Source organism: Muscardinus avellanarius, assembly GCF_963383645.1.
Source record: "Muscardinus avellanarius genome assembly, chromosome: 6".
In the NCBI taxonomy this organism is placed as follows: domain Eukaryota; kingdom Metazoa; phylum Chordata; class Mammalia; order Rodentia; family Gliridae; genus Muscardinus; species Muscardinus avellanarius.
The window spans coordinates 82,800,496-82,818,075 of NC_137791.1; positions in this window are offsets into that span (position 1 = coordinate 82,800,496).

Sequence of the window (17,580 nt, forward strand, 5' to 3'; positions counted from 1 at the left end):
AGAATGTGGAGAAGTTGGAACTCTAATACATTGTTGATGGCACTGCAAAGTAGTGCAACCACTTTGAAAAACAGTATGGAGGATTCTCACAAGAATGAGAACGAACTTACCATATGATCCAGCAATACCACTACTGGATATCTACCCAAAGAAAGGAAACCAAATTACCAAACTAATGCATGCATATCTATGTTCATAGCTGCACAGTTTCCCATATTCAAACTATAAAACCAGTCAAAATGTTCATTAACAGATGAATGGATTATAAAACTATGGGATATGTATACAATGGAATTTTACTTTAGCTATAAAGAGAAAAATCACAATTACATCATTTACAGGGAAATGAATGTAACTGGAGGACATTATGCTAAGTGATTTTTTCAGTCACAAAAATAAGAAATCAGATGTTCTCTCTAATATGTGGAAGCTAGGGAGAAAATGAGTCATAGGAGGAACACTAGATGAAGAACAAAATACGGTAAATGAGCAAATAAGACCAACTAACTGAGGGGATGGGAGAAGGAAGAGGAAAATTCTCTAATGCACATAATATACTTTAACAATCATGTCAATATCAATGACTAAGGCAAATATGAGGAGAGCAAGTGGAAATTGGGTAGGGGCTAGTGAAAGGTAGATTGGGGTGCCTTCCAGTCGCATAGAGACATGCGGAGATCCATAATCGGTAGTACAAATGTCTTTATTCGTGGGAGATGGGCCTCCAGCCCCCGTGTGGCTGCGGGGGCTGGTGGCAGGGGGAGAGTGCATCCCTCCCTCTCGGGCTCCTCTCCGAACTCTCTTCTTCCTGACCGGGAGGCGTGGTTCCCTCCCGGAATCGCAGAGCTCCACCTCCTAGCTTCTGGCCCCGCCCCCTGTGGGGCAGGGGCGACTCGAACCTTTCATCCAGACCTCTTTGACTAAGGGGGGGAGGAAGGGCGATGTTTTGTTCTTCTAGCGACTTCCTGCTGGAAAGGGGCGCTGTCAGTCAGTCAGTCAGGGCCCCAGGTCGGGAGAAATCGGAATCTGAGCCGCTGGAAGGGAGCAGGTGGCTGTGGTCACAGCGAGAGTTGGAGGTTACCCTGGAGAGCTCGGTGACTGGTTTGCTTTGAGGAGACTAACAGGCAAGGTGCTATTAAAGAAAAAGAAAATTGTGAGAGCGGAACCCAGGCTGGGCAGGAGCCTTTTTAGATACAAGGCAGTCACTAGATCTACTAACTTAACTAGCAGCATTTTCCTGAGGAGAACATATATCCATTTTAGAAGTTTAATACTTAGGCAATTTGGCATCCGAGGAGGGAGAGCACCATAGTATGTAAACAAGCGGACCTGCTAAAATATAAACATCAAAGAGAGTTATGTCAAGAGAAACAAAGTTCAGTGGATCCCAACACTGTGCAAGAGAATTTGTCCTTGCCGTCATCACCCTGGACCGAGATTTGAGAAGGAAACTAAGGCCTGAAAGATTGAGCAGGCCACCAAAGAGGAAACTGGCTTGCCCTGTAACTGTAGTTACCCTGGGCCAGCAAGGAAGATGGAGGAAGGAGGACGAGGGATTTCAGGAGCTGTCAGTCCTTGGTCAGACCAAATAGGGCCAGTGGCGGGTCCTTGTCCAGAAGGGTAGACCCCCTGTAGTGAGGTACCTGAGGTCCACTGCTTTTTAAAGGACACTTGCCTTTCCAATGGCCATTTACTCCACACCTGAAACAGGCTCCTGGAGGTGGTTGTCTTTACTGTCGTCCTCTCCTGGGTGGTGCTTGCCACCCAGAGGGCTCCCCTTCCTCCTCCGGCCTCAGGGCTGCTATCAGGGCTTGGGACTGTAAGTCCGCCATCTGACGAAGATGGAGGGTATGCTCCACTTTGGCCTGTTCCTCTCTGGAGTTTAAAGACTTTAAATGCCATGTTCATCAAATCTCGAACAGGGGTCTGCGGGCCATCCTCAGCTTTCTTTAGCTTTTTTCTTATGTCAGGAGCCGCTTGCCCAATGAAATGGGTGGCCAATATGATCGAGCCTGCCTCAGAGGATGGATCTAGACGGGTATAGCGTGTAAGGGCCTCTTGCAACCGGTTAAGAAAAACTGCTGGGTTTTCATTTGGACCCTGGGTGATTTCCCTAAGCTTATCATAATTAACCGCCTTATGGGAGGCATCTTGCACACCATCAAGAAGACATTGTATCATATAATTTCTTATTTCTATTCCCTCCTTTACATTATAATTCCAATGGGGCTCCTCAAATGGAACTGCAGCTGTACCAATAGGAAGCCCTGGATCCCGGGTTTCGGCACCAAACTGAAAGGTAGATTGGGGTGCCTCCCAGTCGCATAGAGACACGCGGAGATCCATAATTGGTAGTACGGATGTCTTTATTCGTGGGAGATCAGCCTCCAGCCCCCGTGTGGCCGCGGGGGCTGGTGGCGGGGGGAGAGTGCGTCCCTCCCTCTCGGGCTCCTCTCCGAACTCTCTTTTTCCCGACCGGGAGGCGTGGTCCCCTCCCGGAATCGCAGAGCTCCACCTGGTAGCTTCCGGCCCCGCCCCCTGTGGGGCAGGGGCGACTTGAACCTTTCAGCTAGTTGGGTGATATGTGCATGTATGTCTCCACCATATTGTATCCCACTAATATATATGACTACAGTGCACCAATGAAAATTTTAAAAAACAAGGGTGCACCATCATATCCAGCTTACAAAGTAAACATTTAATTGGCAATATGTTATTAGATGAAAGTTAGTTTAAAACAGAAAAAGCAATAATATGAACCAATATATTTGACATGTATTAATCTAAATGCTATCAGGGCATTTTTTTCCATTTTCAGGGTTTTTAGAACTTTATTTACTAATAGATTTTTACAGAGGTATGTCACTTGCAAAGCAGTGGATGTTATGCTGAGATAAACCATTCTCAGAAAATCAAGGGTCATGTATATTTTGTCTGTTATGTGAAACATAGACAGAAAAATAGTTAACAAAAAAGACTTCAGATAAATGAAGAGAGATACCAGAAAAAGGGTGGTAGGTGAATGGGGGAGGGAAGTGGGAAAGGGAAAAGAAAGATTTAACAAAGAAACTCTTCAAATAATACTATGGTAATATATGAAGATATCACTACCAATCTCACTTACATGTAAAGGGAGAAAGGAGAGGAGAGCTGATGGGATGTGTATGGATCTTTGCCAAGTGATGTATGTACATATATGCTTGTTTCATCTTTAATCTGATTATGATATATAATTATAATGAACTAATAAAAGTAAAAAATAATTTCAGCATATAAAAAATTGAAGTTTTAATATCTGGGTATTTTGAAGAAAAAATATTTATGATAAATTTGATTGCTAATCACAATCTTTTGTTTCAGTACTCCTATTGTGTTACTAAACTGATAGTCAAAAAATTATTCTATATATATTAAAATCACAATAGATTTTCATATATTATCATAGCAGTAGAATTATACTATATTATAATTAAATATAGCAATAAATTTATGTTGCTCTAGCAAAATTAATAAATTAAAGGATACTTAATGTGCTTCATGATATTCTTTAAGTATTAAAATGGTTTTCTGGAAAATATTGCAGAAATGGTGACAATTCTCTTTACTTAAGTAGTATTTATAAATGAACACAATACCAAACATTGTGCATTGATTCTACTTTCCTTAGAACAACTCTGTTATCTATCAAATGCATCTATGTATTAAATTCAAGCTATCAAGATTTGCTTCATTAGAAATTCAGACTCTACACAATTAAATTGTAATGTATTTGGTTACAAATTGCATAATAATTTTCAGAAGCACTTTAAATAAAAAAATACTTTCATCTTTGTTACTTCTCTGAATCCTATGGAAGAAAGTATTTAGTTAGGGATAAAACAATATTAATGGGATTTAAACACAGTGAGTTAATGTAACATAAAAAGCAAAGTGAAATATAAATCCTTCAGTCTACTAATACAAAGAAGAAGCACCAAACACAAAAAGAGAATACTGGATTAGTTTGCAGAGAGTTTTAAAAGTTAGATTTAATTCAATGGAATTAATACACAATTATTCACAGGACAGTGTAAAGGAACTAGAATCTTAAATTATAACGTAGTTTCAATGGAGTTTTTGGTACAATATAATTCCCCTTCTGATATGATAAATGCTGAGAAATGATAACATTCTAAGCAATTTTATTTAATGATACATTTGGGAATAGATAGAGGTCTGTGATCATGTTAGAAAGAAATGATTACAGGAAGAGAAATTTGATATGAAGAAAAATTGATTCAGCTTCCAGGGAGATACCAGGAGCAATAGTATAAGGGACTTGAAAATGTTTAGTAATCCTCAGCAATATTTTGGAGAGGTTTCAGTTTCCTGTGGCATATACAGATGCTGCTATATAAACAGCAATAGCTCTTCAGTGATGATCTAAAGCAGAACAAAACTTATTCCGAATGTATGTACTTTCTTTTAGAACTTGCAAAGCAAAATAAAAGGGGTAATATTTGAAGTATGAGTCTGTGATTAAATAGTTTTTGTTTATTATTATTATTATTATTATTATTATTATTATTATTATTATTATTATTTTGGTGGTACTGGGGTTGCTGAAAACCCTGCTACCTCTGGGCTATACTCCCAGACCTATTTTTTATATTTTTATTTGGAAACAGGGTCTCTTAAGCCAGCAAGGCTGGCTTCGACCCTGCGTGATCCTCCTGTCTCCACCTCCCAAGTGTGGGGATTACAAGCATGCACCACCACGCCTGGCACTAAATAGTTATTTTTTAGAAATCTTTATGTTTATTTAAGAAAAATACTCTTTTAACTGAATAAACTGTAACCAAGAGAATTAATTATATTTGCTATTTAACAAACACTAGATAATCACCACCACACACAGAGCATTCACAGCCCCATTTACTGTTCATCGCACTAGATCTCACTTTGGTAACTCCACAGCAATCCCCGTTAGTTTGCCTTTTCTTTCTTTTTTTAAAAAAATTTTTATTGGTGTATTCATACATCATAATGGGATAAAAAAAAACACTTGTGTAGGCATACATGCACACATCGCCCAGTTAGCCCCTACCCAACCCCCACCCCATTCCTTCCCCATCCCTTCTTCCCATGCTTGGCTTAGTGGTTGAGATTTAATATTATAGCAATTTATTCAAAATTAACAATGATAATCTCACATAACAGATTCATTTGTCTGATATCAAACTTTTGATCACTTACAGGTAACATTTCAGTATTTCTTTTTGCTTTCTTCCTTAACAGAGGATATATTTTTCTTTTTTTTAAGGTAAAACTATTGTACATTTTTTTTCAGAAAAAAAATCTATCCTAACATGAAATATGAACTCTAAATACCAAAAACAATCTTGAAAAATAACAAAGCTAGAAGATGTACATTTTCTGATTTTCAAACCTAATAGAGCTACAATAATTGAAACCGTGTAGTGCTGCTATAAAGGCAGATATATAAACCAGTGGGGTAAAATGAAAAGCCCAGAAATAAATTCTTCCATATATGGTCAAGTTATTTTTGACAGTTTCCAGGAACATTTGGTGAAGGAAATAATAATCTTTTCACTAAATATTGTTGAAAAATAATAATTACATGAAAAAGAATAAAATTGGACCCTTACCTAACACCATATACAAAGATTAACTCAAAATAGATAAAAGACCTAAATGTAAATCTTAAGACTATAAACTTTTAGAAGAAATCCTGGGTCATAACACTTCACAACATTGAAATTGGCAGTGATTTCTTGGATATGAAAGGCACAGGCAACAAAAGAATAAACAAACTTCCTAAGAAATAAAAGAATATTGTAAACAGAGTTAAAAGTTACTGATAGAATGGGATAAAATATTTCCAAATGCTATATCTGAAGTTATATTAATATTCCAAATAGAAATCCTAAAAATTAGCAACAATAAAGCAAACAATACAATTTAGAAATACAATTTAGAAATAGGTAAAAGACTGATATACACAGCAGGACCAGAGAAACAAGATTTTCCATCCAGCAGACAACTAAGCAAAGAAGAATATATTCATGTGTTTATAGGTTGAAATCTTTGGAGAGTCATAATTTATTTCAGTCTTTTCTTTCTTTCTTTTCTTTTCTTTTCTTTCTTTTTTCTCTCTCCGTTTTTGCTTTTTCTCTTCATTGAACTTTTTCATTATTCCCTTTCTTTTTTATCACCCATATTATACTCTAATGTATAGCTGTAATATATTAATAGTTTAGATTTTGATTATGCTTCTTTTCAATATGTCACAAAAATAGGAATCCTTGCCATTATTATTCTAAATTATACCCTAGAAACCTAAAAAAAGTGAGGACACTCAATGTTCATTTTTAACAGTGCAAAGAAAGAAGCACGGTTATAAAATAATCTAGAATTTATTAAATAATATAAGGTTATTACACATTAGATTGTACATTATACTTTTTATGACTATATTTATTTTAAGAAAGCAAATTTATAGCCAGGCATGGTGGTCAATGCCTGAAGTCCTAGTACTTGAGAGGCTGAAAAGAAGTATTGGAAGTTGAAGGCTAGCCTCAACAATTTATCAAGGCCCTCAGAAACTCAGGAAGACTCTATTTCAAACTAAAAAAATAAAATAGCACTAGGAGGTTTAGCTTAGAGGTAAAACATGACTGGATTCTATCCCTAGTATCACATAAAAGAGAGATAAAAGAAGAAGCAAATTAAACTTTTCTCTTTCTGTCTTCTCCTATGTATACTTATTTAAAGTTGGATTTTTGATTTGTCCAATGCAAGACAGAGTAGCTATATTAATTGCTTTATGATCTCTGAGCATATTAAGTTTATAAATATTAATTTTTAAAATTATGTGAGTTTTATTAAAAAGTGTTAAGCATAGGCACATGAAGATAAAAGTTGGGTTAATATATGGGATTGCATTAAACTGAAGAGCTTCTGTAAACTCTTCTAATTGGAAACTATCAATATATATCTATATCTATATCTATCTATTTATCTATCTATCTATCTATCTATCTATATACTTCTAATTGGAAACTATCAATATATATCCATAATATAATAATAAAAAGCAAATTCAAGATGTAGATTCAGATAGATCCATAATGTTATCCAGTGATAATACTACTATAATATTTAATATTTAATGATTATATTTGAAATGGCAACTTTTTTGTCAGTGCAAAGAGAAAAGACAGAGCTGCTCTCTAGATTCTCAAGATGACTGTGCCAGGAATTATAAAACAGAGTATGATTTTATTTTCTAAAGTGTTTGTTCACCTTCTTTGTAATAAATTTATCTGAAGGATAGATAATTACTTTTTATAATGGTTTAAGTTCCTTTTTCCACTACTTTCTATGAAAAATTTAAAGATAAAGGTTAACATATTTTGAAATATTTTCTTGTGCTTGGTTTTTCAACTCTTTAAAAACTTTTTGATGTATGTTTATTGAACAGTAAAACAACTATTCTTGAAGACCTTTTCTAGAGTTACTCCCCAAAGTTTTCTTATTAAAAAAATTCTTCAAAGGCATAGATGCTTGGATATGCCTTTATTCTCAACATTTGGGAGTCTGAGAATCACAAGTTTGAGACCAGCCTCAAAAAATTGGTGAGACTCCAGCAATTTAGCAAGACTCCATTTCAAAAAGGATTGGGAATCTGGGTGTGGTGGCACATGCTTGTAATCCAAGCATTTGGGAGGCCGAGACTGGAGGATTGAGGTTCGCGGACAGCCTCACCTACTTAGCGAGGCTTTTTGCAACTCAGTAAGACCCGGTTTCAAAATAAAAAATAAAATATAGGGCTGAGAATGTAGCTCAGAGGAAGAATGCCCCCAGGTTTCATCCCTTGTACCAAAAAAGAAAAGACAAAAAGAGGCTCAGTCTGTTATTTCCTTGATTGTAACCTTCTCATCTTCAACTCTATTATTTAGCTGTTTCTACACATGTAATTGTGCTTTATGGTACACCTGCTTAAAATTTGTCTGGTTTCTGGTCAAGTCACCATCTTCTTCCTCCTTCCCAGTCCTCAGTGTCCCTCATATTGTTCCTATCTCATGCTCCAGACTTTAGCCCAACTGATTTCTGAAATATGCAAAATTGATGGTGATGGCATTGTTTTATTAAAACCCTTTTAACCACTGGCTTCTCATTGCTTTTAGAATAATTGTTAAACATCCTAAACTTGCCTGTAGATCTCTGAATAATAGGGACCTGACCTATTTCTTTACTGTGACTTCTTACTGCTCTGCAGTACCTGTTCTTTCTTAAGGATATGACCTCAATGAACTTCTCTGTTTCAAGAATGCAGAAAGCTCCAGCTTCTTCAGCTATCCCCAGGTTCTCCCTTTTGGAATATTCCCAGTTTGTATTGTTCCACCCTGTCTTCACTCTTGTCCTACCTATACCTATACCTGCTTCCTCACTCCTTGCTCTCTGGTGTTTGTGAAGCGATCCTTTTCTGGGCCTTTTAGAAAATGTTTAATTTTTACATATGTCAGCATTATATTTTTACCAACACTATTTTAATTGTCTGTTCACATTTTTGTATTCCTGTATTGTAAATATTCTGTTCACATTTTTGTATTCCTGTATTGTAAATATTCTGAAGGCAAGCAGGGAGATCACTATAACATAAACAACTTGTAGTAATTGAAACATAATTGGGCACAAGTATGTATGTATATACTTATATATGTATGTATATATATGTATGTATATCTTATATATGTATATCTTATATATGTATGTATATCCATATATATATATATATATATATATATATATATATATATGGATTTTTTTGTGTGTGTGTCCTGGGATTAAACCTAAAAACATTCTGTCTTCTTATTTTTTGTTTTGAAGCAGGGTCTCCCTAGGTTGCTGAGAGTTTTGCTAAATTGCTGAGGCTGGTCTTGAACCTGTGATCTTCCTCTCTCAGTTCCCAAGTGATAAAGTTACAGGCATGTGCCACAACACAAAGCACAAATTGATATTTTTAATAAAATGTAAATTGAGTTATTCTTAACTCCTTAGCCTTAATATAAACTAAAAGTAACAAATAGGGATATGCATGTAGGTAACCCGTTTCTTTGTAGATTTTGATGACTAGTACTTGATGAATTTAAATGTCTAGGACTCAATTCATTGATGATAGAAATATCTTTTTTTTTTCTTGTACAATTTTTTTGGCCTTTTATATACTTTTATTGGTGCATTGCAATTATACATCATAGTGAGATTTGAAATCATACCAATGTTTGATGATAGAAATATCTTGACAAATGAAATGTGTAAAGTTTAATTTCAATAATATTATAACCAATATACTAACATAACATGTTTATTTGTAGAATTTAGAACTGAGTTTTTATGATTCTATTGATTGAGATAATATCTAATACTTTTTTTGAAAATATGCTGAATATTTTAATCCAGATAAAATGTATGCTTGACTAATTAAATAGAGTCATTGCAGGACCTACTTGGTTTTTCTATTACTTTGCACTAATCTGAGAGCGTGTAATGTTGCTTTTTGCTGCCACCTAATGATCAAAGCTGATAATTCCTTTGTGAAAAGAAATTAATATGTATATATGAGTGTTTATGTGTGTGGGGGGGGGGTTGCGAGAGAGAGAGAGAGAGAGAGAGAGAGAGAGAGAGAGAGAGAGAAGAGAATGAAAAAGGTGATACCCTGAGTTTTCCTTAGTCAATTTATTAACATTGACCACTGGATATCTTGAAAAGATTGAAATTCAAATATTCTCATTTTGGATGTTCAGTAAAAAAAATTAATCTCAATAGCAAAACTTCATTTGCTTGATCTTGGAGTGTGACTCACAAAGGTGTTTGGAATTAAATCCTGAATTCTGAATTTTAATGTTCTGAGCTGCTTCTTTTAAAAATATTTTGGTTGTACCTCCTCCTACTGAAACCAAAACAAATATAATTTTAACACAATCAGAAATTTTGAACCATTAGCATTTTAAAAATATTTAACAGTTATTTTCTATAAAAACATTTGAAAACATTTATTTTTGTAAGTAAATTTCTTATTATAATTCTATTTCTTATTACATTTAATGATTGTAATATTAAAATATTTAATAATAATTAACGAAGTATAATTCAGTAATTATTAGATAAGTGCTTTTTATTTTTTCTTTGTATTAATGATGAAAGTTATGTTTTCATCCATATTATCTGTATTTTTTCTTTTTTTAATGTTATTGGCAAAGAAGTGTTCTCATTATTTTCATTTTATAAATCCCCTTATTTTCATTCCCAATATTTCTTATATGTGCCATACTTTTTTTAACCTATTTTACCTGAATTTTCTCAATTTCAACTTTTATTTAAAATTTCTCTATGTAACATGGAGAAATGACATGATTCATGCAAAGGAAAGGAATTTTATGTATTTGTTAGTAAAGAGGACAATAAAGGAGTTACTATGATCTCTATTTTTTCCCATTTTTAATCAAATATAATTATGAATTATGATTTGATTGTGAATGTTGGAAGAAGGATTGCATAGATTTTCAAACTTACTGATTTAACACTCCCTTTTAGAGAAAAAAATACTCAGTAACATCTGATTGTTTTCATTGCTCTTTAATTTTTATTCAGTATTCTCAAACACATCTTGGGCTACTATTGAATAATAGTACATGGGGAATCCCATGGTTGTTCCAGTATCTTCACTCCAGAAAGCATCATAACTCAGTCTAGAAATCTACAGTCGAGGTTTGAAGAGAATAATGATGGTGCAATGGATAAAAGATACCAAGATAACATTTTATCAATTAAAAACCAATAACCAAAGTCTGGGAGGAAAATGGTGATGGAGTAAGACCTAAAGGGAGCCCTGATTTGGGCAGAATCATCCATTCCAGACTATCTTCATGGGAAGTGAGAACTAAGGACAGAAAAACTCAAGAATATATACAAGGACACAGAAAAAAAAAAAAAAAAATATATATATATATATATATATATATATATATATATATATAATTTGTGTTTATTTGGAATGGATCCATTATATGATCTGGCTATATCAGTCCTGTGTATTTTTTCAAAAGGGACTTAAATAAAAATATCAAAGTAATATATGCATACCCATTTTTATAGCAGCACAATTTACAACAACCAAATCATGGAATCAAACTACATGTCCATCAGTGGATGAATGAATCATAAATTGATGGGATTCAAACACAATGAAATTCTACTCAGAAGAAAAAAAATTATGTCATTTTCAGGAAAATAGATTGACATACAGAATATTATGTTGTGAGATTAGCCAGTCACAGAAAGTGAAGGGTCATAGGTTTTTTTTTTTCTTTCTCATTTGTAAAAGCATTGAAGTAATTGGGATACCAAAGGGACTTCATATAATAAAGGATAAACTTCAGTGGAGCCAGGAAGTTGGTGAAGAAAAAAAGGGAGATAGTGAAGATCAATGAAGTAATTACTTCTATTAACACTGTACACATATGTGAAAATACCAATGCCAATCTCAGTATCTTGTATGAGGAAGGAGGGGATGGTTAGGGAGGAGGGAAAATCCCATCAATTGCTATGTGCATGTATGTCACTATTCCTGTGAACTACATTAGGATGTGATATTATAATGTACCAATAAAAGCATTAAAGTTGATTGCCGGGATCCAGCCCGACAGCGGCAAGGCTTGAGGAGATGATGAGTACCGACGGCCCGATCACCACACGGAGCCGGGAGATATGTCAAGCAAGGTCTCATTTATTCCTCTCCAAGCAACATATATATATAGCACAAAACCACGAGGGAAATTTCATTGGAAAAATAGCCTAGCCTATCAGGATAAAGATCACTAGCACGTAGTTCACAGCCAATCCCAGGCCAGTATATGAGCCATTCATGTGTGCGGAAGCTCCTTTAAAGGTAAAGAGGGAAAAACTGCTCAGTCTCCCCACCCATAATGAATGGGAAACCACGCCTTTGTAGCTTCCTCCAGGCGCCATCTTAGCCCCTTTTCTTCTGAATCATTTTACTGCGGAAGTTCTTAAAATTTACCTAAAGCTTTGCCTTAGCCTGCAGGCCACTCAGGCCGAGGGAGGCTGCATCTCTTTAGGCACTGTATGCACACACCCCAACAGTTGATGTATTTTAACTAGTAGAATCTTAATGGAATTTTCCAGCAATAAAGAAGTATTTTCTTCAACTGCTTGTTTGTATCCAGGTTCTGCTATTATGACTTATTAAATTATATAGCTTGTTAATTGGAAGACATTCATTTTATTTGGAATTGTATGATTTAGAAATATAACAAATTGGATTCAATACATTTTCTAGTTTTAGAAAAGAAAAATACAATTCAAATTATGAAATGCATTGTAGAACTGGAACCAAGTGTCACTTTTCAACCTCCTAATGTTATGCTCATAATAACTCGACAAATACTGCATTCCTATCAGTAAGGCATTTTATCTTTAACATATATAAAAAGGGACAATAAAATCTGTCCTATGTCAAGAATTTCTTGCATAGGAAAACACCATTTTCAATGAGAAAAAGCAGTGATTACTTTCAGTTTAATATTTACTTTCTTTTATACTTAAGACACATAATACCTTGTGGGTACACTAATGTTTAATCTAACTCATTATTGGTTAGAAGAGAGTCAGTAGTTTTATTCAGGTTAACACAAACACTGACTGCTAACAACATACATAACATTAAATTGTTTTTGAGATCTTATAATTATCCTCCAGAGAAATTTATATTTTAAGGGACATTTTCAGAGAGTAAACAAAGAGGCTTAAGAGAAACATCTTCCTTCAATGTTTCTTGAGCTTTCAATAACATGATTCCTTTTATACATTAAGTTATACATTACTCAAGACATCATCCTTTTAATTTTTTTTTTTGCTCTGATCCTTCATCTGAAGATTTTCATTCAAAGCTCTCAGAAATTTAAAGGTACACTAAATATGTCTATATTTCTTCTATTGTTATATTGGTTCTGAGTTTTAAATGATAATAATGGTAATATAGAATATTGAACTCATACACAAAATTTTAAATCAGATCCAGAAAATTTTAAAACACACCAAAATGATTAGTTCACCTTATTGTGTGATTTATGACCACCAGATATTGAAAAAAAAGCCAGAAGTCATATAAAATCATTTATAAATTAAAATATTTCTCTACATAGTTTTTACATTAAAAATATTAAAATGTACAGTCTACACTCAGAAATAAATCTAAATTTTGAAATTTTATATAGCCAGGTAAAAATATTAGTATTAAAGAAAAAATGTTACTAAAATTAGTGTGATTTTTAAGATATTTTATATGTTCTATAGTTTAATACTTTCCATATACTTATACAGTAATTTAACATGTGAATTATTGAGTAAAATGTACTGTTTTCCTATCTTTACTATCTAGAATATTCTTCTGTTTATTAACCAAATTTCATGGTAAAAAAGAATATCACGCATACTATTTCTCTGCAGATCACCACACTATATATGGGCACTTCTCTTATATTTCATATTGGGATTAATCTTTTTAATACTTCTACTTATAAGGGAGCATAATAAAAGAATAAAAATTCTGCTATCTACTAACAACATGGCCTAGGGAAAATTAATTGTTTTCTTATTGTTTACTTCCTCCTTATTAAAATGTAATAATATGACTTGACCTAGAATATTTTATGGAAATTAAATAACACAATACATGCTGGTTGGTGTGTATGTTTTGAATACTCAGAATATGAACATTTTGCGAATGGGCCTACCACCTATTCTTCTTTCCACTTCCCAATTTTTTCCCATGGTATTTCCCAAAACAGTGGTTATAAGCTTTAGCCATGCTCTTATGGAGCACCAGGATGTGATCCTGGATATTTATAACATGTCTTTCATGGGATACATTTTCTTCTTGATGGATACTTAGCCCTTGACCATGTGTCTCTCTCATAGAAACTTATTCATACCACTAGGCACTTTCATGAATTTCTCTGTGTCTAACTTATTTCTACCAAAATTGCCATGTTTTTAGGAGAGCTTCAACCAGGAAAGAAATTAAGGTCAGGTGTGTCAAGGTGATGCACAGAAAAGACATCTCAATGAAATAGGTTATAAAACAAAAGCAGTTGATTGTTGCTGATCCAGAGAGAAGAGAGAGGACAATGGGAAGAGAGGTATACTGCAGGTGGGAGAAAGACAGAATGAAGGAGGCCTATGGTCTGAAAATTTCATTGATATCCAGAAATATACCTAAACAATTTTTTTTCGGCAGAAACTTTTAGTCAGAAAGTTTAGAATAATCAGGCTCAAATTCAGGAATCACATACTGTGCACCATATTTGTAAAAATTCTGTGGGTAAACAAGTCAGTGGGCTGAGACACATAGATTCTATCTAGCTATCCGAGGGGGGCTGGTCACCAGAAGGTGATTGGTATATGCAGTATATCTGATTAACCTCAATGAGGAACTAAGAAAAAGCTGAGAACTGAAAATTGCATGGGAATGATTAAGCCCTCGTGGTATGAGAAAGTACAACCCATATTTAATGTGGATTTTGAAGCAATCCAAAATTATAAGACTTCACTACACCTACTGAAACTTCTCAGTATATCCTAAAGGGCTGGAATAATGATCAAAATTATAATCATAGATAAATTTGATTCCTGATTGTTCTAACATATTAGAGAAGCTTCCATTTATTTCCATACATATTTGTTTGCCTTAATAAAGCATAGGACTGTAATTAAAAAGTCAAATTTTCCCCCAAACCTAAGACAGGGATTTTAAATTTAAATTGAGGAAAATAACATTATAAACAGATATTAATAACACAATGAGATATATAAAACAATGATCGTATATAGAAGATGTGAAAATTTAGACAAGAAAATGTAGACAAGATAGTAATTTTGTTTATGAGCCACTATAATGCCTCTAGATTATGTGATTTTTGCACAGGATTTTGAAGAATGAACAAGAGCCCCTTAGATACACAAGATAAGTAAGAGTGTCAATGCAAAGCCAATGAGAAATGCAAAAGCTACTTCGTGATTGAAGGGGTGGTTGGAGCTATGACTTATTTTTTAATTTACTTTTTTAGTGGAGGCTCAAGGGTAAAAGCAATAGAGATAGACAGAAAATAAGTTGGAATGTAATATTCATGGTAAATATCTTTAAATTTTGTCCTTTAGATCAGGGGATTTTTTTTTTTTTTTTTTTTTTTTTTTTTGGTGGTACTGGGGTTCCTGGAAACCTTTCTACCTCTGGGCTACACTCCCAGACCTATTTTATATATATTTTTGGAAACAGGGTCTCTCAAGCCAGTGAGGCTTGCTTTGAACCTGTGTGATCCTCCTGTCTCACCTCCCAAGCACGGAGATTACAAGCATGCGCCACCACGCCCAGCAGATCATTGTATTTTGATCAAACTTTGTAAAGATCAAACTGATACTAGAAGTGGAAGACAACTAAGCTAAAGATAGGAGTACTAAATTTAAAAACATTTATTTATTTCCGTAGTATAACTTAGGTGATGATAGAGGATAAATTAAGATATTTTGGCTATATATATATAACTAAATTTGTAATACATTACAATTTGTAATGTTTTAGCAACACTTACATTGCATGCATCATTGCATCTTTCCATCACAAAAACTCCATAATGTAGGGAAATTACTATTTAAGATTTAAAAATCAAAACTTAGGTTTATAATTTGTCCAGAGTTACTTTAGTAGTCTCTGAATATAGACCTTACAGTCTTCATCACTAAGTAAGCCAATGTAGATAAGATGCTCTTCCAAAGAATACCAGAAAATAATCATATTTGGTAGGTGTGGAAAAGCCAAGAAGAACACAGGTTCTGAAATAATTCTCAGATTTCTGATGAGTGGTAAGATGAATATGATACTAATAAATATAAAAGATATAGCAATCCAGAATAAGAACTGATTCAGAGGTCAGCAAAACTACTGAATTAAAGTTTTATTTCTGAATTTGAGATGCTTGAGGAAAGTCTGGGGGAAGAGGGGCAATAATAGTTGACTACATAAGTCTGGAATTCAGGATATAAAAAAACTAAAGATAAGAATTATTCTGGCTATATCAGCTTACTGGTGATTTTTCAAACCATGCACATGCCGGATGTAGGGCGCACCCTTGTAATCCCAGTACTCGTAAGACTGAGAAGAATTGTAGGTTCACAGCCAGCCTCAGCTACTTAGTGAGGCCCTCTGCAACTTAGTGAGATCCTGTTTCAAAATAAAGAACACAAAATAAGGCAGGGGATGTAACTCATGGGTAGAATGCCTCTGGACTTAATCTTCCATACTGCAAAACAAGAAAGAAAGAAAGAAAGAAAGAAAGAAAGAAAGAAAGAAAGAAAGAAAGAAAGAAAGAAAGAAAGAAAGAAAGAAAGAAATCAAGAAAGAAAGAAATCAAGAAAGAAAGAAATCAAGAAAGAAATCAAGAAAGAAAGAAAGAAAGAAAGAAAGAATCACACACATATGTGTTAATAAGATGAGAGGGTCAAGTATGGGACTTCAGTGAAAAAGGAAATTTCTGAGCTAAACAATATAGAGAGATATTACTTTGGAGAACTGAGAATTAATAGAAATAGGAGGCAATTAGTAACATGGAAATAACAAGAAGAAAATATGGTGAAAATATTAAATATTATATGCAAATCAAGTTAAATATGAAAGTGACCATGTGTAGTATATTTTTCACATTTCTTTTTTTATATTTTATTGGTGAATTGTATTCATACATCATAATGGGGTAAAAAACTTTTGTAGTCATACATGCGCCCATCACCCAGTTAGCCCCTACCCAATCTCCACCCCACTCCCTCCCCATCCCTCCCTCCCATGCTTGGCTTAGTTGTTGACTACAACATGAATAAATACATCGTGTGCTTTACAGCATTTCCCTCTTCCCCCCTCCCATCCCCTCAGTTAAGTTGTCTTATTTGCTTCTCTATAGGATTTTCTTTTTCATCTAGAGTTCCTTCTATGGCCCATTTCTCCTTAGCTTTCGCATATTAGGGAAAGCATCTGATTTCTTACTTTTTGTGATTGACTAAACTCACTTAGCATAATGTCCTTCAGTTTCATCCATTTCCCTGTAAATGATGCAGTTGTGTTTTTTATGGCTGAGTAAAATTCCTTTGTGTACATATTCCACAGTTTGTATTATATGCATCTGTAAATGGAATCTTGACTGGTTCCATAGTTTGTCTATGGTGAATTGTGCAGCTATGAACATAGATACACATGCGCTAGTTTGGTAGTTTGGTTTCCTTTCTTTTGAGTAGATACCCTGAAGTGGTACTGATGGATCATATGGTAAGTTTATTCTCATTCTTCTGAGGATTCTCCATACTGTTTTCCAAAGTGGTTGCACTAATTTGCAATCCCACCAACAATGTTTTAGAGTTCCCACTTCTCTGCATCCTCGCTGGTATTTGTTGTTGTGTTTTGAATGATTACCATTCTAGTTGGAGTTAGGTGAAATCTCAGGGTAGTTT